Genomic DNA, 24875 nt, shown 5'->3' with positions numbered 1-24875 from the left:
AGGGTGTTTGACATTCATTCCCATTTCTTGCATGGGACCTAAGCAGGCAACCAAGGACACATATTTGAATTTTCAACTAATTTATATGCATTAGAGTATGTGCATGTAGTTCAAATTTGAATTATGCACATGAATGCATAGAAAACTCAATTAATGTATAAAAATGTCCAAGCGAACCCCGAAAAATCCCAAAAATTGACACAACACTCCTGTTGTTCTATGTTGACACTAGGAAAAAAATTGAAATCAAGAAGAGGCAATGGATATTGTTTCGTTCAGAAAGGTGAAACGTTCCCTACCGAAACCATCACACTTGTTGTGAGAAGCTCTGGTTTATGAGAATCTTATGCCCAAACCTGCGCCAAATGGGACAAAAAATTTACCACAGCATGTTGATGCCGCTCCATGATAGCATGCCAAGTTTCATGCATTTCGGAGGAATTTTGGATTTACTAGAATTACAAAAGCAAGTACATTGGCGTTTGCCAGAGAGCCACGGTGCCGTGGTGTTCGAATTTCATCCCCATTTCTTGCATGGGAGATAAGCATAAAACCATGGACACATATATGATTTTACAACCCATGTTGATGCACCGGAGCATGTGCATGTAGTTTAATTTTGAATTGTGCACCTGCAATGGCTAGAAAACCAATTTAATGTATAAAATGTTCAAATGAACCCTAAATCATTCCAATTCTTTTACGACACACGTATAGTTGCATGTTCACTCCAGATAAAAGGTCTAGCAATTCAGACACCATCCATTGCCGTTGTGACCCCGTTATCTAATTCAAATCAAGATGAAAAATCAAATATATCGCACAAAGTTTATTATCACCAACCGTGTGAGATGCAGCACAAAATATCCTGGAGCACCGTCGGTGTATAGTACGCCTATGGCTTACGCGAGAAGGTGTGTCGGCTATAGTCCACAGCCGGTGTCTCAAGCACACTAGCTCGCTCCCGAAATATCATTTCACTGTTCAATCGTCGCCGGTGAAAGATGGGCACGTGGACCTGCCTCGTGAGGGCAACTTCGGTGGCCCACTCCGGCGAGAGGCCGGCCGCAGCTGCCAATGCACATGCTAACAAGGTGCATGAGCGTGACCGTAATATGTGACTGGGTGGCAAAGGCAGCCCAAAAACCTGTTGTTGCTTCTCAGGTGGCGGCAACAACATCTGCCTCGGGGATAGCAACTGTGAGAGCGGCACATCAGCTGTCCATTCCATAGAGGCGGTTTTAGCCCTGATGGAGGCCGCCCACGACCATGTCGAGGCCGCCCACGCCTAGCTCCTAGCGGTCACCGCACAAATCGAACGAAGCTTCTCCGACAACGGTCGGCAACCCACGGCCGAAGAGCTGGCAATCGTCGGGAGCGTTCGAGAAGCCGTCCGTTCCTCCGCCGCATACCTTGCAACGACGGAGCCCGTCCAAGCCCAGATCGCGTCAGCCCATGCCCAGCTCGTGGCGGCCTTTTCCAAATAGATGGCGGACGCGGATGGCGAGATGATTGTTGAGTATGGTGCGATGGATGCCATGGATCCCCTTCCCCAGGAGAACGTCGGGCGCGAGCTGGACATGGAGGCGGCGGCGGAGATCGACGAGCACCAGCCGTATTAGTACTATTTGTTTTGTTTAATTAAGAGCACCGGTCTTTAATTTGTTAGAGTAATTTTTAGGTCAACTACCTCTGTTTAACTGCTAAACTTGCTTGATTAAGAAGTGTGGGTGTGCTGTAGTCTCCTATGTGTACCCAAATTATGTAATGATGTGGATGACCACTGTAACCATGGAAATTTGAACCAAAATTTTTGACGTTCAAACCCATCACACACGGGTTAAGCTATTTGAATCATTTGTGATGTTCACATATCGTACACAGTTCTGAATAAGGGACTGTGTCTGATGACACTTTGCGTGCTAGTTTTTTTGCTGAAGCGATTCCAAATTTTTGGATTCCGCGAAAATATCGACCCCCCCGCCCCCTCCACCTTACCAAAAGCCACATTTCCCCTGTTTCCACCTTCCTTTCCAAGTTGAAACCTTCACTCCTTGCTTGCGGTGCCGCCTCCTCGTCGGTGACCCTCCTTCACGCTGCTCGGCCTCGTCTATCCAGGCAGGTAATCCACACCCGACCCCCATCCTCCTCCTCCTTCCACATCCCACATGCCCCGACCGCCGGCACGACTGCGACACCTTCCACCCAAATCACCGACCCCTCCACCAAATAAGCGCCGCCCTAAGCCATGGTGCACGCAGCATAGCCAAGATCTCAAGGAGCAATTGGCAACGGAGAAGCAAATCGCGGCCTCAAGTGCAGATGAGGTCGCGATGGCTGCCATTCATGTCGACCCCCAGATCTTGGAGGAGCACCTTGCCATTTGCTAGCTACGCCGGTTAAGCATGCTCGGTTTACCCATTGCATGTGCTGCTGCGTTTCCTTCACAAATTCTAGTGAATTGTGTGAAGGAAATATGCCCTAGAGGAAATAATAAAGTTATTATTTATTTCCTTATATCATGATAAATGTTTATTATTCATGCTAGAATTGTATTAACCAGAAACTTAGTACATGTGTGAATACATAGACAAACTGAGTGTCACTAGTATGCCTCTACTTGACTAGCTCGTTAATCCAAGATGGTTAAGTTTCCTAGCCATGGAAAAGAGTTGTCATTTGATAAACGGCATCACATCATTAGAGAATGATGTGATTGACTTGACACATATGTTAGCTTAGCACGATGATCGTTTAGTTTCTTGCTATTGCTTTCTATAACTTATACATGTTCCTATGACTATGATATTATGCAACTCCCGGATACCGGAGGAACACTTAGTGTGCTATCAAGAGTCACAAAGTAACTAGGTGACTATAAAGATGCTCTACATGTGTCTCCGATGGTGTTTGTTGAGTTGGCATAGATCGCTATTAGTGTCACTCCGTGTATCGGAGAGGTATCTCTGGGCCCTCTCGGTAATGCACATCACTATAAGCCTTGCAAGCAATGTGACTAATGAGTTAGTTACGGGATGTTGCATTACGGAACGAGTAAAGAGATTTGCCAGTAATGAGATTGAACTAGGTATTGACATACCGATGATCGAATCTCGGGAAAGTAACATACCGATGACAAAGGGAACAATGTATGATGTCATGCGGTTTGACCGATAAAGATCTTCGTAGAATATTTAGGAGCCAATATGAGCATCCAAGTTCCGCTATTGGTTATTGACTAGAGATGAGTCTCTGTCATGTCTACATAGTTCTCGAACCCGTAGGGTCCGCACACTTAACGTTCGATGACGATCGGTATTATGAGTTTATGTGTTTTGATGTACCGAAGGTTGTTCGGAGTCCCGTATGAGATCATGGACATGACAAGGAGTCTTGAAATGGTCGAGACATAAATATTGATATATTGGAAGGTTATATTCGAACACCGGAAAGGTTCCGGGGGTCATCGGATAAATATCGGAGTACCGGGGAGTTATCGGAACCCCCCGGGGGGTCAATGGGCCTTCATTGGCCTTAGTGGAAATAGAGGGCAGCAAGGGAGCTGTGGGGCGCCCCCCTGGGCCCAACCCGAATTGGTTTAGGGCTTGGGGGCGGCCCCCTCTTTCCTTCTCCCCTCCTCATGTTTCCTTCCCCTCCTAGTTGGACTAGGAAAGGGGGAACCTACTAGTAGGAGTAGGATCCCCCCTTGGGGCGCACCCGATGAGGCCGATGGCCCCCTCCCCTTGCTCCTTTATGTACAGCGGCAGGGGGCACCCAAGAACACACAAGTTGACATTGTTTAGCCGTGTGCGTTGCCCCCCTCCATCATAATCCACCTCGGTCATATCATTGCAGTGCTTAGGCGAAGCCCTGCGCTGGTAGCTTCATCATCACCGTCATCACGCTGTCGTGCTGACGAAACTCTCCCTCAACACTCAGCTGGATCTAGAGTTTGCGAGACGTCACCGAGCTGAACGTGTGCAGATCATGGAGGTCTCGTACCTTCGGTGCTAGGATCGGTCGGATCGTGAAGACGTACGACTACAGCAATCGCGTTGTCATAACGCTTCCGCTTACGGTCTACAAGGGTACGTAGATAACACTCTCCCCTCTCGTTGCTATGCATCACCTAGATGGATCTTGCATGTGCGTAGGAAATGTTTTGAAATTACCGCGTTCCCCTACAGTGGTATCAGAGCCAGGTCTATGGGTAGATATTATATGCACGAGTAGAACACAAAGGAGTTGTGGGCATGGGTATATACATATTGCTTGCCGTCACTAGTTGATTCTTGATTTAGCTGTATTGTTGGATGAAGCGGCTCAGACCGACATTACCCATACGCTTATGCGAGACTACTTCTACTGACGTGCTTCGCACACAGGTGGCTAATGGGTGTCTGTTTCTCCAACTTTAGTTGAATCGGATTCAATGAACATGGTTCTTTCTGAATATCAAAAAGCAATCACTATACTGCGTTGTGGTTTTTGATGTGTAGGTAAGAACGGTTCTTGCTAAGCCCGTAGCAGGCATGTAAAACTTCCAACAACAAAGCAGAGGACGTCTAACTTGTTTTTACAGGGCATGTTGTGATGTGATATGGTCAAAATGTGATGATATATAAATTGTTGTATGAGATGATCATGTTTTCTTAAAGTTATCAGCAACTGGCAGAAGCCTTATGGTTGTCTCTTTATTCCATAAGATGCAAGCGCCATATAATTGCTTTACTTTATCGCTACGCGATAGCAATAGTTGCAAAAGCAATAGTTGGCGAGACGACCATGTGACGACACATTGATAGATATGAGGATGATAGAGATCATGGTGTCATGCCGGTGACGATGGAGATCATGACGGTACTTTGGAGATGGAGATCAAAGGCACAAGATGATGATGGCCATATCATGTCACATATTTTGATTGCATGTGATGTTTATCTTTTATGCATCCTCTTTTGCTTAGTACGATGGTAGCATTATATGATGAACCCTCACTAAATTTCAAGGTACAAGTGTTCTCCCTGAGTATGCACCGTTGCGACAGTTCGTCATGCCGATACACCACCTGATGATCGGGTGTGATAAGCTCTATGTTCACATACAATGAGTGCAAGCCAGTTTTGCACACGCAGAATACTCGGGTTAAACTTGACGAGCCTAGCATATGCAGATATGGCCTCGGAACACTGATACCAAAAGGTCGAGCGTGAATCATATAGTAGATATGATCAACATAGTGATGTTCACCATTGAAAACTACTCCATCTCACGTGATGATCGGACATGGCTTAGTTGATATGGATTATAAGTGGGAGTTCTTAAGTAATATGATTAATTGAACTTTAATTTATCATGAACTTAGTCCTGGTACTATTTGCATAACTATGTTGTAGATCAATAGCTCACGATGTAGCTCCCCGTTTATTTTTGATATGTTCCTAGAGAAAAACTATGTTGAAAGATGATAGTAGCAATGATGTGGAGTGGGTCCGTGATCTGAGGATTATCCTCATTGCTGCACAGAAGAATTATTTCCTTTATGCACCGCTAGGTGATGGACCTATTGCAGGAGCAGATGGAGACATTATGAACGTTTGGCAAGTTCGGTATGATAACTACTTGTTAGTTTAGTGCACCATGCTTTATGGCTTAGAACCGGGACTTCAAAAACGTTTTGAACGCCACGAAGCATATAAGATGTTCTCAGAGCTGAAATTGGTTTTTCAGACTCATGCCCAAGTTGAGAGGTATGAGACCTCTGACAAGTACTTTGCCTACAAGATGGAGGAGAATAGCTCAACCAGTGAGCATGTACTCAGATTGTCTGAGTTCTACAATCACTTGAATCAATTGGGAGTTAATCTTCCAGATAAAATAGTGACTGACAAAGTTCTCTAGTCACTATCACCAAGTTACTGGAACTTCGTGATTAACTATAATATGCAAGGGATGACGAAAACGATTCCCGAGCTCTTTGTGATGCTGAAATCGACGAAGGTAGAAATCAAGAAAAGCATCAAATGTTGATGGTTGATAAGACCACTAGTTTCAAGTAAAAGGGCAAGGGAAAGAAAGGGAACTTCAAGAAGAATGGCAAGCAAGTTGCCACTCCCATGAAGAAGCCCAAAGCTAGACCCAAGCCTGGAACTGAGTGCTTCTACTGCAAAGGAAATTGTCACTGGAAGTGAAACTGCCCTAGATACTTGGAGGATAAGAAGGATGGAAAAGTGAACAAAAGTATATTTGATATACATGTTATTGATGTGTACTTTACTAGTGTTTATAGCAACCCCTCGGTATTTGATACTGGTTCAGTTGCTAAGAGTAGTAACTCGAAACGGGAGTTGCAAAATAAATAGAGACTAGTTAAGGGCGAGGTGATGATGTGAGTTGGAAGTGATTCCAAGGTTGATAAGATCACCATCGCACACTCCCTTTACCTTCGGGATTAGTGTTGAACCTAAAATAAATGTTATTTGGTGTTTGCGTTGAGCATAAATATGATTGGATCATGTTTATTGCAATACGATTATTCATTTAAGTCAAAGAATAATTGTTGTTCTATTTACATGAATAAAACCTTCTATGGTCATACACTCAATATAAATGGTTTATTGAATCTCGATTGTAATGATACACATATTCATAATATTGATGCCAAAAGATGCAAAGTTGATAATGATAGTGCAACATTTTTTGTGGCACTGTCATTTAGGTCATATTGGTGTAAAGCGAATGAAGAAACTCCATGCTGATGGGCTTTTGGAATCACTTGATTATGAATCACTTGATGCTTGCGGACCATGCCTCATGGGCAAAGATGACTAAAACTCCATTCTCTGGAACAATGGAGCGAGCAACAGACTTGTTGGAAATAATACATACGGATGTATCTGGTCCGATGAGTGTTGAGACTCGCGGCGGGTATCGTTATTTTTCTGACCTTCATAGATGATTTGAGCACATATGGGTATATCTACTTGATGAAACATAAGTCTGAAACATTTGAAAAGTTCAAATAATTTCAGAGTGAAGTGGAAAATCATCATAACAAGAAAATAAAGGTTCTGCGATCTAATCGTGGAGGAGAATATTTGAGTTACGAGTTTGGTCTTCATTTGAAACAATGCGGAATAGTTTCGCAACTTACGCCACCTGGAACACCACAATGTAATGGTGTGTCCGGACATCATAACCGTACTTTATTAGATATGGTGCGATCCATGATGTCTCTTACCGATTTATCACTATCGTTTTGGGGTTATGCATTAGAGACAGTTGCATTCACATTAAATAGGGTACCATCGAAATCCGTTGAGACGACACCTTATGAACTGTGGTTTGGCAAGAAACCCAAGTTGTCGTTTCTTAAAATTTGGGGTTGCAATGCTTATGTGAAAAACCTTCAACCTGATAAGCTTGAACCCAAAACGGAGAAATGTGTCTTCATAGGATACCCAAAAGAGATTGTTGGGTACACCTTCTATCATAGATCCGAAGGCAAGTTATTCGTTGCTAAGAATGGATCCTTTCTAGATAAGGAGTTTATCTCGAAAGAAGTGAGTGAGAGGAAAGTAGAACTTGATGAGGTAACTACACCTGCTCCCTTATTGGAAAGTAGTTTACCACAGAAATCAATTCCAGTGATTCCTACACCAGTAAGTGAGGAAGCTAATGATGATGATCATGAAACTTCTGATCAAGTTACTACCGAACCTCGTAGGTCAACGAGAGTAAGATCCGCACCAGAGTGGTACGGTAATCCTATTCTAGAAGTCATGTTACTTGACCATGATGAACCTACGAACTATGAGGAAGTGATGATGAGCCCAGATTCCGCAAAATGGCTTGAGGCCATGAAATCTAAGATGGGATCCATGTATGAGAACAAAGTGTGGATTTTGGTTCACTTTCCCATTGATCGGTGAGCCATTCAGAATAAATGGATCTTCAAGAGGAAGACGGACGCTGATAGTAGTATTACTATCTACGAAGATTGAATTGTCGCAAAAGGTTTTTGACAAGTTCAAGGTGTTGACTACAATGAGATTTTCTCACTCGTATCGATGCTTAAAAGTCTGTCCGAATCATGTTAGCAATTGCCGCATTTATGAAATCTGGCAAATGGATATCAAAACTACATTCCTTAATGGATTTATTAAAGAAGAGTTGTATATGATGCAACCAGAAGGTTTTTGTCAATCCTAAAGGTGCTAGCAAAGTGTGCAAACTCCAGCGATCCATCTATGGATTGGTGCAAGCATCTCGGAGTTGGAATATACGCTTTGATGAGTTGATCAAAGCAGATATTTTTATATAGACTTTTGGAGAAGCCTGTATTTACAAGAAAGTGAGTGGGAGCTCTGTAGCATTTCTGATATTATATGTGGATGACATATTGTTGATCGAAAATGATACTAAATTTCTGGATAGCATAAAAGGATACTTGAATAAGAATTTTTCAAAGAAAGACCTCGGTAAAGCTACTTACATATTGGGCATCAAGATCTATAGAGATAGATCAAGACGCTTGACAAATTTTTCAATGAGTACATACCTTAACGAGTTTTTGAAGTAGTTCAAAATGGAACAGTCAAAGAAGGAGTTCTTAACTGTGTTGCAAGGTGTGAAGTTGAGTAAAGACTCAAAACCCGATCACGGCAGAAAATAGAAAGAGAATGAAAAAGTCATTACCTATGCCTCAGTCATAGGTTCTATAAAGTATGCTATGCTGTGTACCAGACCTATTGTATACTTTAGCATGATTTTGCTAAGGCAGTACAATAGTGATCTAGGAGTAGATCACTGGACAGCGGTCAAAAATTATCCTTAGAGAACTAAGGAAATACTTCTCGGTTATGGAGGTGATAAAAGAGTTCGTCGTAAAGAGTTACGTCAATGCAAGCTTTTGACACCGATCTATATGACTCTAAGTCTCGATCTAGATACATATTGAAAGTGGGAGCAATTAGCTAGAGTAGCTCCGTGCAGAGTATTATAGACATAGAAAGTTGCAAAATACATACGGATCTGAATGTTGTAGACCCGTAGACTAAACTTCTCTCACAAGCAAAACATGATCACTCTTTGGGTGTTAATCACATAGTGATGTGAACTTGATTATTGACTCTAGTAAACCCTTTGGGTATTAGTCACATGACGATGTGAACTAGATTATTGACTCTAGTGCAAGTGGGAGACTGAAGGAAATATGCCCTAGAGGCAATAATAAAGTTATTATTTATTTCCTTATATCATGATAAATGTTTATTATTCATGCTAGAATTGTATTAACCAGAAACTTAGTACATGTGTGAATACATAGACAAACTGAGTGTCACTAGTATGCCTCTACTTGACTAGCTTGTTAATCAAAGATGGTTAAGTTTCCTAGCCATGGACAAGAGTTGTCATTTGATAAACGGCATCACATCATTAGAGAATGATGTGATTGACTTGACCCATCCGTTAGCTTAGTACGATGATCGTTTAGTTTGTTGCTATTGCTTTCTTCATAACTTATACATGTTCCTATGACTATGAGGTTATGAAACTCCTGGGTACCGGAGGAACACTTAGTGTGCTATCAAACGTCACAACGTAACTGGGTGACTATAAAGATGCTCTACAGGTGTCTCCGATGGTGTTTGTTGAGTTGGCATAGATCGAGATTAGGATTTGTCACTCCGTGTATCGGAGAGGTATCTCTGGGCCCTCTCGGTAATGCACATCATTATAAGCCTTGCAAACAATGTGACTAATGAGTTAGTCACGAGATGTTGCATTACGGAACGAGTAAAGAGACTTGCCGGTAACGAGATTGAACTAGGTATTGACATACCGACGATCGAATCTCGGGCAAGTAACATATTGATGACAAAGGGAACAACGTATGCTGTTATGCGGTTTGACCGATAAAGATCTTCGTAGAATATGTAGGAGCCAATATGAGCATCCAGGTTCCGCTATTGGTTATTGACCGTAGATGAGTCTCGGTCATGTCTACATAGTTCTCGAACTCGTAGGGTCCGCACGCTTAACGTTCGATGACGATCGGTATTATGAGTTTATGTGTTTTGATGTACCTAAGGTTGTTTGGAGTCCCGGAAGAGATCACAGACATGACGAGGAGTCTCAAAATAGTCGAGACATAAAGATTGATATATTGGAAGGTTATATTCGGACACCGGAAAGGTTCCGGGGGTCATCGTATAAATACCGGAGTACCAGGGAGTTACCGGAACCCCCCGGGGGATCAATGGGCCTTCATGGGCCTTAGTGGAAATAGAGGGCAGCAAGGGAGCTGTGGGGCGCGCCCCCACTAGGGCCAAACCGAATTGGTTTAGGGCTTGGGGGGCGGCCCCCTCTTTCCTTCTCCCCTCCTCCTCTTTCCTTCTCCCCTCCTCCTCTTTCCTTCCCCTCCTAGTTGGACTAGGAAAGCGGGAACCTACTCCTAGTAGGAGTAGGATTCCCCCCTTGGGGCGCACCCTATGAGGCCGTCGGCCCCCTCCCCTTGCTCCTTTATAAATGGGGGCAGGGGCACCCTAGAACACACAAGTTGACATTGTTTAGCCGTGTGCGGTGCCCCCCTCCACCATAATCCACCCCGGTCATATCATTCCAGTGCTTAGGCGAAGCCCTGCGCCGGTAGTTTCATCATCACCGTGATCATGCTGTCGTGCTGACGAAAATCTCCCTCAACAGTCAGCTGGATCTAGAGTTTGCGAGACGTCACCGAGCTGAACGTGTGCAATTTGTGGAGGTGCCGTACCTTCGGAGCTAGGATCGGTCAGATCGTGAAGACGTATGACTACATCAACCGCGTTGTCATAATGCTTCCGCTTACGGTCTACAAGGTTACGTAGACAACACTCTCCCCTATCGTTGCTATGCATCACCTAGATGAATCTTGCGTGTGCGTAGGAAATTTTTTGAAACTACTGTGTTCCCCTACATTGTGCTATCTAATTTTACCATGCAATCTATTGCTCTAGTGTATGTGTTCTATATGTCATGCAGTGTGGTGCTCACTTATTAACTGTTTTGTTAATTAGTTGTCGTCTTCAGTTAACTATTTGGTTCTATTATGTAAATGTGATGTTCAATTCTTCAGGCTGCAATTTTCTCTTCCATGTGAGAAATAAATCAAATTTATCTGTACAAAATACATGAGAAACAAATACAATTGCTATATTTCCAAGTTTTCAAGCATGCTTGGTTTGGTTATACATTGTGCAATGTGGTGCTTAGTTAATGTTTGATTCGTTTGTGTTGTGGTGTTTAGTTAACTGTTTGGTTCAATTTTGCAATGTGATGTTCAATACTTGTGGGTGCATTCTGTTATTGTATACCATGTGAGGAACAAATTAAATTTGGTTGTAGTAAATACATGAGAAAAAATACAATTGCTACAATTGGTTGTAGTTAACTGTTTGGTTAACTGTCTGATCTTCTATTAGGAGTATGTTATATTGTTCAATGTGGTGCTCAGTTAATGTTTGGTTCATTTGTTTTCGTGTTTAGTTAACTGCTTGGTTCAATTCTGCAATGCGATGTCCAATTGTCGTGGGTAGAATTTTGTATTGTTGTGCATGTGAGGAATAAATCAAATTTGGCTGCACTTAATACATGAGAAACATATACAAGTGCTATATTCCCTAGTTCTTAATCATGCTTGGTTTGGATAAATGGGTTTTCCATGTGGCTTGAATTAATCTGATGAATCTGCAATGTGCTTATTTTTTATCAACATATTTTACTGATAGCATGCGAACCCTTACTTAACCTGATGACTAACTACCTTATATGTGTTGCAGGGAAATAATGGGAAGCACTAAGGTTTACAATCGAGGTTAGCACATGCATGGTCTGTTATCTAATAGCACATTATTGTGCAATTGCAGAACCATTCTAATATTTTGGTTTTTAACAATTTGGTCTTGCACATGTAGGTCCTGTTGTTAGAGGTTTTGACCCACTATCCGACCCTTTTTGCATATGGGGAAATGAGTTGTTCATGAATATCAATCAAATCAAGAAACTCAGGAAGATTGTTAGGATGAAGAAATTAGCGACAAAAAACAACAAGATCTTTGTCTGCACAATGAAGAAGACATCAGTTCACTACAAGATGGTACTAACTATTATACCTTGCCTTTTTCATTCCCTTGCCCCATTTCCAATATAGAGAAGATATTTATGCACATCCTTGTTTTCAGGCCTTTCGAAAGCAGTTCACTGATGATTACCTCTCAAACCACCTCTATGGTCAGGAGGCGAGGAAGGTTTTCATACAACACCCACAGTTTAATATTGAAGTGTTCCCGGAGAGGATGAATGACAGATGGTCAATCATCCACAGGCACTAGCCTAAAGTTGCAAAGACCTTCAACATGAATGAAGTCTCAATATTCGCCTTCCGCTTCAGCAGTTTTCCAGATACCGTCTATGATGCTAATTTCGAAAGGTTCTGCATGTTGCATGTGAAACTTGGTGCTGGTGCAGTTGTGTAATGGGGTAGTTGAGTGCTGAAGCTATATCATGTTGTACTCTGATGTATTTCAATTATGAAATTCTGCTTCCTTAATATGGAAATGAAATATATTATGTGCTTAATATGAATGTCAATTAGATTAATACATGGATTATTAATAATAGGACAATTAGCCGGCTAATGGCGAATTAGCCTGCTAATTGGGTTTTCTATTGCAAATGGTTATTGAAAAAATACCGTGGGCGATGACCTCAGGCAATGCACACAGTTTCTAAGAATAAACCGTTTTGTATCAATGAAAAATCACACACGACTTTCTCTTGAAAACTATTCACGTTAGGCCACCTTGTGCAAACGTTTACCACATAAAAACTATGTGTGATGGATAGCCTTTGCCACACAGTCTTCTACGGACCGTGTGTGATACATTCAATAACACAAGCGATTTAACGGGAAAAATTGTGTGTGATGTACCTGTGAACAGAAATGTTTTCCTTGGAGCGACAGTGTGGGATGTACATACGAACGGAAATGTTTAGCAGGGATTGACTATGTGGGATGTGCTTGCGATTAGAAACAATTTCGCCTGTATAATTGCATTTTTTAGCTCTACTGTATGTATTTTCGTATTTGAGTGCTCGCCGGTCGCACACGACCTCATTTTGCCGAGCGTGTGTGCCAGGAGGGCATATCCCCGACGGTTTCTGGGTCATGTGGGAAGGACCCCCATATCGCCCACACTCACTAGGCGACAGTTCCAAATGCCATCGCGGAAAGGGGTTAAAAACCGTTTGTATAGCAACGACGCGCACTAGTGATTATATGAGTTATGTGATTTGGTGACCGAATGTTGTTCGGAGTCCTGGATGAGATCACGGACATGACAAGGAGTCTCGAAATGGTCGAGAGGTAAAGATTTATATATAGGACGATGGTATTCGGACACCGGAAGTGTTCCGGGGGGTACCAGATACTTATCGGCTCATCGGAAGGGGTTTCGGGCACCCTGGCAAAAACTATGGGCCTTGTGGGCCAAACAAAGGGGAACGCACCAGCCACAAGGGCCTGGTGCGCCCCACATATGGGCCAGCCAGGGATGGAGAAGGAAAGGGGAAGGGAGAAAGGCAAGTGTGGATTAGGATTCCCACTTCCTTCTCCCCCCCTCTTTCCTTCCCCCTCCGTCAAATATGGCAGGGGCGCAGGGCAAGGGAGCCCCAAGAGGGCCGGCGTCCAGCACTTGGGCGCCTCCTGGCCTCTCCCTCCCACCTATATATATGTGGGGAGGGGGCACCTAGAACACACAACATCAATTGTTAGCCGTCTGTGGCGCCCCCCTCCATAGTTTATACTCCGGTCATCTCGTGGTGCTTAGGTGATACCCTGCGTGGATCACTTCACCATCACCAGCACCTTCCTCGATAGATCTCTGGACGAAGGCGAGGAATGTCATCGCACTGAACGTGTGCAGAACTAGGAGGTGCCGTACGTTCGGTGCTTGATCGGTCGGGGCTAGAAGAAGTTCGACTACATCAACCGCATTGTCAAACGCTTCTGCTTTCGGTCTATGAGGGTACGTAGACACACTCTCCCCTCGTTGCTATGCATCTCCTAGATAGATCTTGCATGAGCGTAGGAATTTTTTGAAATTGCATACTACGTTTCCCGACAGTGTGAGTAGTTTTCCACAGACCTTCGGGTCCATAGCTAGTAGCTAGATGGCTTCTTCTCTCTCTTTGATCTTCAGTACAATGTTCTCCTCGATGTTCTTGGAGATCTATTCGATGTAATCTTCTTTTGCGGTGTGTTTGTTGAGATCCGATGAATTGTGGATTTATGAATAGATTATCTACGAATATTATTTGAGTCTTCTTTGAACTCTTTTATGCATGATTAAGATAAGCTTTGTATTTCTCTCTGATCTATTGATTTGGTTTGGCCAACCAGATTGATTTTTCTAGCAATGGCAGAGGTGCTTTGTAGTGGGTTCAATCTTGTGGTGCTTATTCCCAGTGATAGAAAGGGACATGACACGTATTTGTATTGTTGCCACTAAGGATAAAAAGGTGGGGTTTGTTCATATTGATTGGATCTATCCCTCTACATCATGTCATCTTTCTTAAGGCGTTACTCCATTCTTGTTAACTTAATACACTAGATGCATGCTGGATAGCGATTGATGTGTGGAGTAATAGTAGTAGATGCAGGCAGGAGTCGGTCTACTTTTCATGAACATGATGCCTATATTCATGATCATTGCCTTAGATATCGTCCTAACTATGCGCTTTTCTATCAAATTCTCAACAATAATTTGTTTACCCACCATATGCTTGCTTTCAAGAGAGAAGTCTCTAGTGAAAACTATGGCCCCGGGGTATATATTTCATCATATTATTTTCGGATCTACAAAACCAAAAACCCAAAAATACCTTGCTGCAATTTATTTACCTTTATTTTATTTTTCAGTTTTACTTATCTTTTATACCTATCTCTATGAGATCTCATCCTTACAAGTAACCATGAAGGGAATGACAACCCCTTTATCATGGTGGGTGCAAGTATTTGTTTGTTTGTGTAGGTGCAATCATTGGTGACTTGTGTGTTCCTCCTACTGGATTGATACCTTGGTTCTCAACTTGTAACACCCATGATGCGGCTATATCTCCCACGTGTCAGAGCATGACTTAGAGGCATAACCGCATTGTAGGCATGTCACAAGAGGGGTAATCTTTACACATCCCATGTACTGAATAAGAAAGAGGTACAAAGTTGGCTTACAATCGCCACTTCACACAATACATAAATATAGCATTACATCATCCAGAATACAATCAAGGTCCGACTGCGGAACCAAAATAAAGACAACCCCAAATGCATAAGATCCCCGGTCGCCCCAACTAGGCTCCACTACTGATCGTCTAGAACGGAAACGTAGTAACGTCCTGAATCCTCGTAGAACTCCCACTTGAGTTGGGTCGCATCCCCTGGAATGACATCATCAGTACCTGCATCTGGTTTTGGAAGTAATTTGTGAGTCACGGGGACTCAGCAATCTCACACCCTCGTGATTAAGACTATTTAAGCTTATGGGTAGGAAAAGGTAGTGAGGTGGAGCTGCAGCAAGCACTAGCATATATGGTGGCTAACTTACGCAAATGAGAGCGAGAAGAGAAGGCAAAGCACGGTCGAGAATCAATGATCAAGAAGTGATCCTAGAACTACTTACGTTCAAGCATAACACGAGACCGTGTTCTCTTCCCGGACTCCACCGAAAAGAGACCATCACGGTTACACATGATGTTGATTCATTTTAATTAAGTTAAGTTTCAGGTTCTCTACAACCGGATATTAACAAATTCCCATCTGCCTATAACCGCGGACACGGTTTTCGAAAGTTCAAATCCCTGCAGGGGTGTCCCAACTTAGCCCATCACAAGCTCTCACGGTCAACGAAGGATATTCCTTCTCCTAGGACGACCCGATCAGACTTGGAATCCTGGTTACAAGACATTTCGACAATGATAAAACAAGACCAGCAAAGCCGCCCGAATGTGCCTACAAATCCCGATAGGAGCTGCACATATCTCATTCTCAGGGCACACCGGATTGTCCAAGATTCCGGTAGGCCAACCCAGAGTTGCCCCTGGTGGCCACCGGCTGCTGACAGGTTGGACCAACACTTAGAGGAGCACTGGCACAGGGGTTTAAAATAAAGATGACCCTTGAGTCCTCGGAACCCAAGGGAAAAAGGCTTAGGTGTCAAATGGTAAAACCAAGGTTGGGCCTTGCTGGAGGAGTTTTATTCAAGGCGAACTGTCAAGGGGTTCCCATTATAACCCAACCGCGTAAGGAACGCAAAATCAAGGAACATAACACCGATATGACAGAAACTAGGGCGGCAAGAGTGGAACAGAATACCAGGCATAAGGCCGAGCCTTCCACCCTTTACCAAGTATATAGGTGCATTAAAGTAAACAAGATATAATAGTGATATCCCAACAATAATCATGTTCCAAAAAGGAACAAACTCCAATCTTCACCTGCAACTAGCAACGCTATAAGAGGGGCTGAGCAAAGCGGTAACATGGCCAAACAACGGTTTGCTAGGACAAGGTGGGTTAGAGGTTTGACATGGCAATATGGGAGGCATGATATAGCAGTTGGTAGGTATCGTGGCATAGGCATAGCAATAGAGAGAGCAACTAGCAAGCAAAGATAGAAGTGATTTCGAGGGTATGATCATCTTGCCTGCAAAGTTCTCCGGGTTGACATAAGCTTGATCCTCGTAAGTGTACTCAACGTGTTCCTCGATCACGAACTCGTCTCCCGGCTCTACCCAAAGCAAGAACACAAGCAAAGGCAACCACAATCAACCACGGTGCAGTGCGCAAGCAACATGATGCAAAACATGGCATGATGTGCGGGATGTGATATGCAATGCTTATGCATGCCCCGAAAGGAAAAGATTGAACCAGGCCTCAACTTGGCAAACCAAGAGCTTCGCTAGAAAGATGAGTTGATTTCGGTCGAAATCGATATAAAGATCACCAGAATCGGATGCACGGTTTGCGAATGGCAAGCAAAACAATAATGGCACAAATCTGTGATTAACAACATGATGTCATCTAAAATGCAATAAGAAACTAAGCTACTGCACTCTAACATAGCAATAAAGCACATGGGAGTGATCTACTCAAGATGCTTGACAAAAGATGAACACTAAACTACGGCTAAATCACACAATAGCAGGTTTAAACAAGCATGGCAAAAGTGTAAAAGATATCAGCTTCACAGACTTAGTGAAAATAACAACATGCTAGCAATTAACACCAGGAAGCAATTTTTGGAGCAAGATATCAACATGCTACATGATCAGAACATAGCAAAGCAAGGCATGGCATGAATCTACTTAAATAATATAACAAAAGTTCCTATTTGACCATAAGCCAAAAAGGATCAAAAGATATGATGGCACCCATGTAAACATAGCAAGTTTCGTTAACAGATTCAGACTTAGCAGAAAACTGGACATGGCAAAAACAAAGTTAAGTAGGCAGGTTTGCGAGCTCGATGCACTCACCACAAGGCATTGCATGATAAACTAAGCATACACCCAGCAAGAGGACATGATCGTGAAGCCAAGCAAAGCAAGAACAAGTTCATAGCATGCATGGATCAACTACAACAACCTTGGCAAAATTGATTAACACGTAAACAATCTGCCAGGAACATTTTATAGCAAAAGTAGAGCAAGATTGATTCGTGCTAGGTACTCCATAATTACAAACAAGGACATGCATGGATAGAGAACAACCATATGCTCAAATCATCCTTACTGAACATACTCAAAAGAGGCATGGATCACTATGTAGCAACATGAATACATGGCATAAAAATAACATCAGGGAAATGACTTAGTGAAATTCTAAGTCCCTGAAAACAGCAACATCACGAGAGCTACTTTGCATGCTTGTGCTAGTCACCACATTGATCACAAAAATACATGGCATACACCCCTGTAAACATGGCATGGCATAGCCCAAAACACATGTAGAGCTCAAGTCCATAGGAGGCACACAATAATCATGGCAAAAATGACAAAAGATCATAAACTGCTAAGAAACAGAAACTAACATTTATACCACTCTTGCAACAACATTTTAGGCATCAAGATGGACTCAAACAAGCATGGTGCAATGGAACAAAATGAAGAGGACATGCTAACGAACATTTTGGTATATCACACGCGCAAAATGGAGCTACAGATGCGGAGTTATGATGCGATAAAAAATGCTTCAGGAAGTAGAAAATAAATGACTTGGAGGGAATTTTGGGGTCAACCCTCTCTGGATCCAGATCTGAGGCGCGGGACACGAGGTTCGTCGGGGATGGAGGTCGCCGGAGTAGGAGAGGTTCGCCGGAGTTGGTCCGGCCGACTGGAACCGGCGACGCGGCGCGGGCGACGTGGAGGCGAGGCGCGGGGTGCCGGGAGGAGGCGGCGGGCGGCGCGGACGTCGAGGCGGTGGGGCGGCGGTCGGTTGGCGAGGCGGCGGCCGGAGAACGGCGTCGGGCGGCACGGGCAGACGCCGGCGGGGTTGGGCGGCGGCGGATCCCGCGGGATGGGGCGGCGGGCGGCTCGGGCCTCGGGGGCCGGCGTCGAGCCTGGCGGGCCGCGGCGCGCGCGGTGGACGGTGGGACACATGGGGGCTCATGACTGGCTGGGCGCGGCGAGGGACTAGGTTAGGGTTGGTTTCATCCGCAAATTTCGGAGGGGAGGCCTATTTATAGATTCTGGGAGCTAGGAGAGTCCAAATGGAGTGCGGTTTTCAGCCACGCGATCGTGATCGAACAGCTGAGAGGATGGAGGGGGTTTGGATGGGGTTTGGGCCACTTTGGAGGGGTGTTGGGCTGCATCACACACGAGGCCTTTACGGTTCCTCGGTTAACCGTTGGAGTATCAAACAAACTCCAAATGGCACGAAACTTGACATGCGATCTACCGGTGGTGTACCAAGGCCGCTTGGCAAATCTCGGTCCAATCCGAGAACGTTTAACACCCGCACACGAAAAGAGGCAAAAAGGGACGCCGGAGGACATAGGAGTGCCGAAATGCAAAACGGACAACGGGGAAAATGCTCGGATGCATGAGACGAACACGTATGCGAATGTGATGCACATGATAACATGATATGAGATGCATGACATGGACAAAATGCAAAACAAAGACAAAACCCAACCACGAGGGAATATCATAACTTAGAGCCGAAACTGGCAAGAGTCGAAGTACAAATATGGCAAATTACATACGGGGCGTTACAACACTCCACCACTACAAAAGGATCTCGTCTCGAGATCTAGGACTGGAAAAACTCTGGATATTCAGAACGGAGGTGGTCCTCGCGTTCCCAGGTGGCCTCTCGATCGGAATGGTGTGACCACTTCACTTTCAGGAATTTGATAGACTTGTTGCGAGTCTTGCGCTCGGTTTCTTCAAGAATAGCAACGGGATGCTCATGATAAGACAAGTCTTCTTGGAGATCAATCTTTTCAAAGTTGATGGTATGGTCAGGAGTCTTGAAACACTTGCGAAGCTGAGACACGTGAAACACATCGTGCACGTTTGCAAAATTGGATGGAAGCTCAAGTTGATAGGTGAGATCGCCTCTTTTGCCAATGATCTTGAAAGGACCCACGTATCTAGGGGCAAGATTCCCTTTGATACCAAAGCAACGAGTACCTTTCATTGGAGAGAAGCGAAGGTAGACATGGTCTGCGATCTCGAAAGCCAAGTCACGATGCTTGCTATCATAGTAACTCTTCTGGCGCGATTGCGCGGCTTTGAGATTTTGACGAATGACTTTGCACATTTCTTCAGCCTCTGTGATCAAGTCATTGCCAAGAAGTTGGCGGTCACCAGTCTCTGACCAATTAAGAGGAGTACGACACTTTCTGCAATAGAGAATCTCGAATGGGGCCTTGCCCGAACTCGCTTGGAAGCTGTTGTTGTAGGAGAACTCGGCATATGGAAGACAATCTTCCCACTTCATACTGAAAGAAATGACACAAGCCCTGAGCATATCTTCAAGAATTTGATTTACTCACTCGACTTGGCCACTAGTTTGAGGATGGAAGGATGTGCTGAACCGAATGTTGGTGCCCATGGCCTTCTAGAAGGAATCCCAAAACTTAGAAGTGAAGATGCTTCCACGATCTGAAGATATCAACTACGGAATGCCGTGCAGAGAGACAATCCTGGAGGTATATAGCTCTGCCAACTGAGCTACTGTGATAGATTCTTTGATAGGAAGAAAATGAGCCACTTTAGTGAGCTTGTCGATGACAACAAAGATAGCACCATTGCCACGCTTGGACTTGGGAAATCCAGTCACGAAGTCCATCTCAATATGGTCAAACTTCCATTCTGGAATGGCAAGAGGTTGGAGGAGACCAGCTGGCCGTCGGTGTTCTGCTTTCACTCTTCTGCAGACATCACATTCATTCACGAACTGAGCAATCTCGCGCTTCATTCGAGTCCGCCAATACGACTGCTTGAGGTCATGGTACATCTTTGTACTTCCAGGATGAATAGAAATAAGTGAATTGTGAGCCTCGTTCATGATGACTTTACGAAGGTCACCTTTAGGAACAACAATTCAATCCTCGAAGAAAAGAGTATCTTTGTCATCAAGGCGATAGCACTTGTACTTGGGTTGGCTCTTGGCAATCCCAATCTTCACCTTCTTCACCATTGCATCAAGAAGTTGTGCCTCACGAATCTGATCTTCCAAAGTAGGAGAGACTTGGAGGTTGGCAAGGAATCCTTGAGGAACAACTTGGAGATTAAGTTTGCGGAAAGCTTCACAAAGATCCGGTTGGAAGGGCTTGAGAATCAAACTGTTGCAGTAAGCCTTCCTGCTCAAAGCATCAGCAATGACATTGGCCTTGCCTGGAGTATATTCAATACTCAGATTATACTCTTGAATCATCTCGACCCAACGAGTCTGCCTGAGGTTAAGGTTGGGCTGAGTTAAGATGTACTTGACACTCTTATGATCAGTGAAGATGTCCACTTTCCTTCCCAACAAGAGATGTCTCCATGTTAAAAGAGCATGGACAACAGCCGCCAACTCGAGGTCATGAGTGGGGTAGTTCTTTTCGTTGGGCTTCAACTGGCGAGAGGTATAGGCCACAACTTTCTTCTCTTGCATTAACACAGCACCGAGACCTTGCAGGGAAGCATCGCAGAAAACTTCGAATGGTTTGGATTCATCAGGAGGAGTCAGAACTGGAGCTATGACTAACTTCTCTTTGAGGGTGTTGAAAGTGATGTCACATTCAGGCGTCCAGACATACTTCACATGCTTCTGGAGGAGGTTGGAAAGAGGCTTCGCAATCTTAGAGAAATTCTCAACAAATCTTCAACAATAGCTTGCGAGCCCAAGAAAGCTGCGGAGCTGCTTCACATTCTGAGGCGGTTCCCAATTCACAATTGCAGACACCTTCTCAGGATTCACAGCTATGCCCTTGGCGGAGATGATATGCCCAAGGTAGAGAACCTCATCGAGCCAAAACTCGCACTTTGAAAACTTCGCATAGAACTGATGTTCTCTGAGTTTGTCCAGCACCAATCTCAAATGCTTGGCATGATCCTCCTTTTTCTTGGAAAAGACCAAAATGTCATCGAGATAGACCAAGACGAAGTCATTTGTGTAAGGGTTGAAGATGAAATTCATCATGCGAGAGAATGTTGGACGAGCATTGACAAGGCCGAAAGACATGACAGTGTATTCATAGGAACCATAGCTTGTTTTGAATGATGTCTTGGGGATGTCTTGTTCACGAATGCGAATTTGATGATAGCCCATACGGAGGTCAAGCTTGGAGAATACTTGAGCACCTTTGAGTTGTTCGAAAAGCTCATTGATGTTGGGAAGTGGGTACTTGTTCTTTATGGTCTTCTTGTTCAATGGACGGTAGTCGACGCAAAGTTGGTCCGTGCCATCTTTCTTCTTGACAAAAAGAACACCACAACCCCATGGAGAAGAACTTGGTCGGATCAGACCCATACGCTCTTGTATATCGAGTTGTTTCTTCATCTCCTTCAACTCTTCTGGTCCAAGCTTGTAAGGACGTTTGCAAACAGGTTTCGTGCCAGGCTCAAGATCGATGACGAATTCAACTGGCCGATGAGGAGGCATTCTTGGAAGCTCTTCTGGAAAGACGTCTTGATATTCACAAATGACTGGAATCTAAGAGATGGCATTCAACTCACCCTTCTCATTGAGAGAAAATAGTCGAATGGTATCATCACGAGCGGCAAATACGATCACACCCTCAGACGAGTGTGTCAATTGAATCTGCCTGGTAGCACAATCAAGCTGAGCCTTGTGCTTAGAAAGCCAGTCCAAGCCGAGAATTAGATCAATATCCGAGTTACCAAGAACAATTGGAGAAGCCAAAAATTTGTAGTCACCCATCTTGATAGAAACATCCGGAACCATGGAGTTAGCGTTCATGCGTTTACCTGGTGAGACAACTGCTAACGGACTAGGCAAAACTTGGAAAGCCAACTCATGCTTAGATGCAAATGGTCTTGAGATGAAACTAAGTGATGCACCAGTGTCAAAAAGAACTTTTGCAAGAATATCATTAACAGGAAGGTTACCCATGATCACTTCTGAAGAGTCCTCTGCCCGAGCTGCGTTCATCATGTTGACCTTTGCAAACTTGGGATTATGCTTGAACACTGCATTGCTGGCAGATCTCATAGGAGGAGGAGGCGGAAGATGCCTCTGGTTGAAGCATTTGTTTGCATAGTGACCCTTCTGCTGACACTTGTTGCACGTAACCTCTGAGAGCGGCCGGTGATACGGAGCACTTGACCCTGGAGCATGAGACTGCAGTTTGTTCTGAAAGCCTGGGTTGGGTGGGTGGGAAGATCCATTGCCACCTTTATTCTTCTGCTGATAAGGCTGACAGAACAGAGGAGGAGGAGGCAACCAGTACTTTTGCTGCTTAGCTGCCACTCGAGTTGAAGAAGAAGAAGGAGTTGCATCCCTGACTCTCTTCTTAGAAGCATCGCACTTTACCTGAGCAGCCTCTTGCTTTAGTGGCATGTTGTAGAACTCATCATACTGTTTCGGCTCAAAAAGCATTAGAGCTAGTTGCAGATCTTCTCTGAGGCCACCTCTGAGTTGATAAATCATGCTCTTCTCGTCAGGGACGTCTTGTTTGGCGAAGCGAGCGAGCCTCTAGAACATGATGTTGTATTGGTAAACAGACATACTGCCTTGCTTCAGATTGTGGAACTCCTCACGCTTACTCTCAACAACACTTTGAGGAATGTGGTGAGCTTTGAAGTCTCGGCGGAAATCATCCTAGGTAATCACACGACCTCCTCTAGAATCTTTGTATTGTTGATACCACTCAGCAGCTTGGTCTTTGAGTTGGAACGAAGCAAACTTGACAAAGTCCTCAGGCCTGAAGTTGCTACACTCAAAATGTTTGCAGATATCCACAAGCCAATTGTCAGTGTCAGTGGCCTCGACACAGTTATTGAAAGACTTTGGCTGGTTTGCGAGGAACTAGTTGAGGGTAGCAAACTGAGATTGATTGTTGCCATGGCCTTGATTTCCTTGGTTGCGCTCTTGCAAGAGTTGCAAAAGCATCTGCGTGTTGGCATTGGTGGCGGCCATCACAGCTTGCCATGCCTCCGGAGGTGGAGGAGGTGGCGATGGTTCCAGATTCTGACGCGTTGGAGGAGCCATCCTGAAGAGGGTGACATCCGTTAGCATCTTGAAAGACATATATTCAAGCTGAATCAAATGGATCGAAATGGCAACATATAGCCTTAACATTCGAACAAGAATGAACGAATGAATTCCGAAGTAAATGATCACACTTCCATAAGATGAGAAGCCACTTAGATAAAGGTAGAAGAATAAAACAACAAGGTACGGATATGAACAAATACTTGGTAAGGATTACCCAATCACAAACCAAATATCTGCGGAAGAATACTAGAGCTACATGAATTCCCACCTATAAAACTCCCGAAATTTTCTGGTTATGCAATCAGGTGTTGGGGATACAGGGGAAGCATAATATCTCACCCAAAACTAGCAAATCCTACATCCAGTTGTATCCATCCTTCAACACATAACCAAGAAACCTTTGGGAATCATTTACCTCAACCTTCGAAAAGCATCCTGTCATGGAAATGTCACGGCAGATGTCCTAGTGTGAGGACTTAGTCGTGAGGCCAATGCATCTATGCGGTAGCTTGAAGGGGTTGATCGGAATTGAAAGATGCAACATGCAAGACAAATATTTAGACAGCTTCGGGTCCCGGGAAACATCATCCGGTAACAACCCTACATGTTGTTTGTGGCTAGGTCTCATTATCGTCATGAGGGAGCCGCCGTAACTCCGGCTCCCATAGTAGTGTCTAGACTTAATGATTATTCAACTTGTCCCTCTTGGGGTGCCCTGCCCCTCCTTATATATGTTGAAGGGGTGGGTTACATGTAGAGTCCAACTCGGACTTAAGACTTAACTATTCTGTTTTCTCTCCATGGGCTTCTCTCCATGGGCTTTCTTTAACCTTTCGGGCTTCTTAACTGTTAACCCACAATCTGGCTTACCATCTGGCTTAACTGTCCGGCTTAACTATCTAGCTTAACAGTCCGGCTTAACTATCCGGCTTAACTGTCTGACTTAACTGTCTGCTTAACTATCTAGCTCATATGACTGTGTCTGCCGGGTTGCATGACTGTGTCTGCCAGGTTACATGACTGTGTCTGTCGGGTTACATGATTGTGTCTGCCGGGTTACATGATTGTGTCTGCCGGGTTACATGACTGTGTCTGCCGGGTCACCAATG

Source organism: Triticum aestivum, chromosome 1A (assembly GCF_018294505.1).
Source record: "Triticum aestivum cultivar Chinese Spring chromosome 1A, IWGSC CS RefSeq v2.1, whole genome shotgun sequence".
Classification (NCBI taxonomy): domain Eukaryota; kingdom Viridiplantae; phylum Streptophyta; class Magnoliopsida; order Poales; family Poaceae; genus Triticum; species Triticum aestivum.
Note: the sequence above shows the minus strand (reverse complement) of the source record.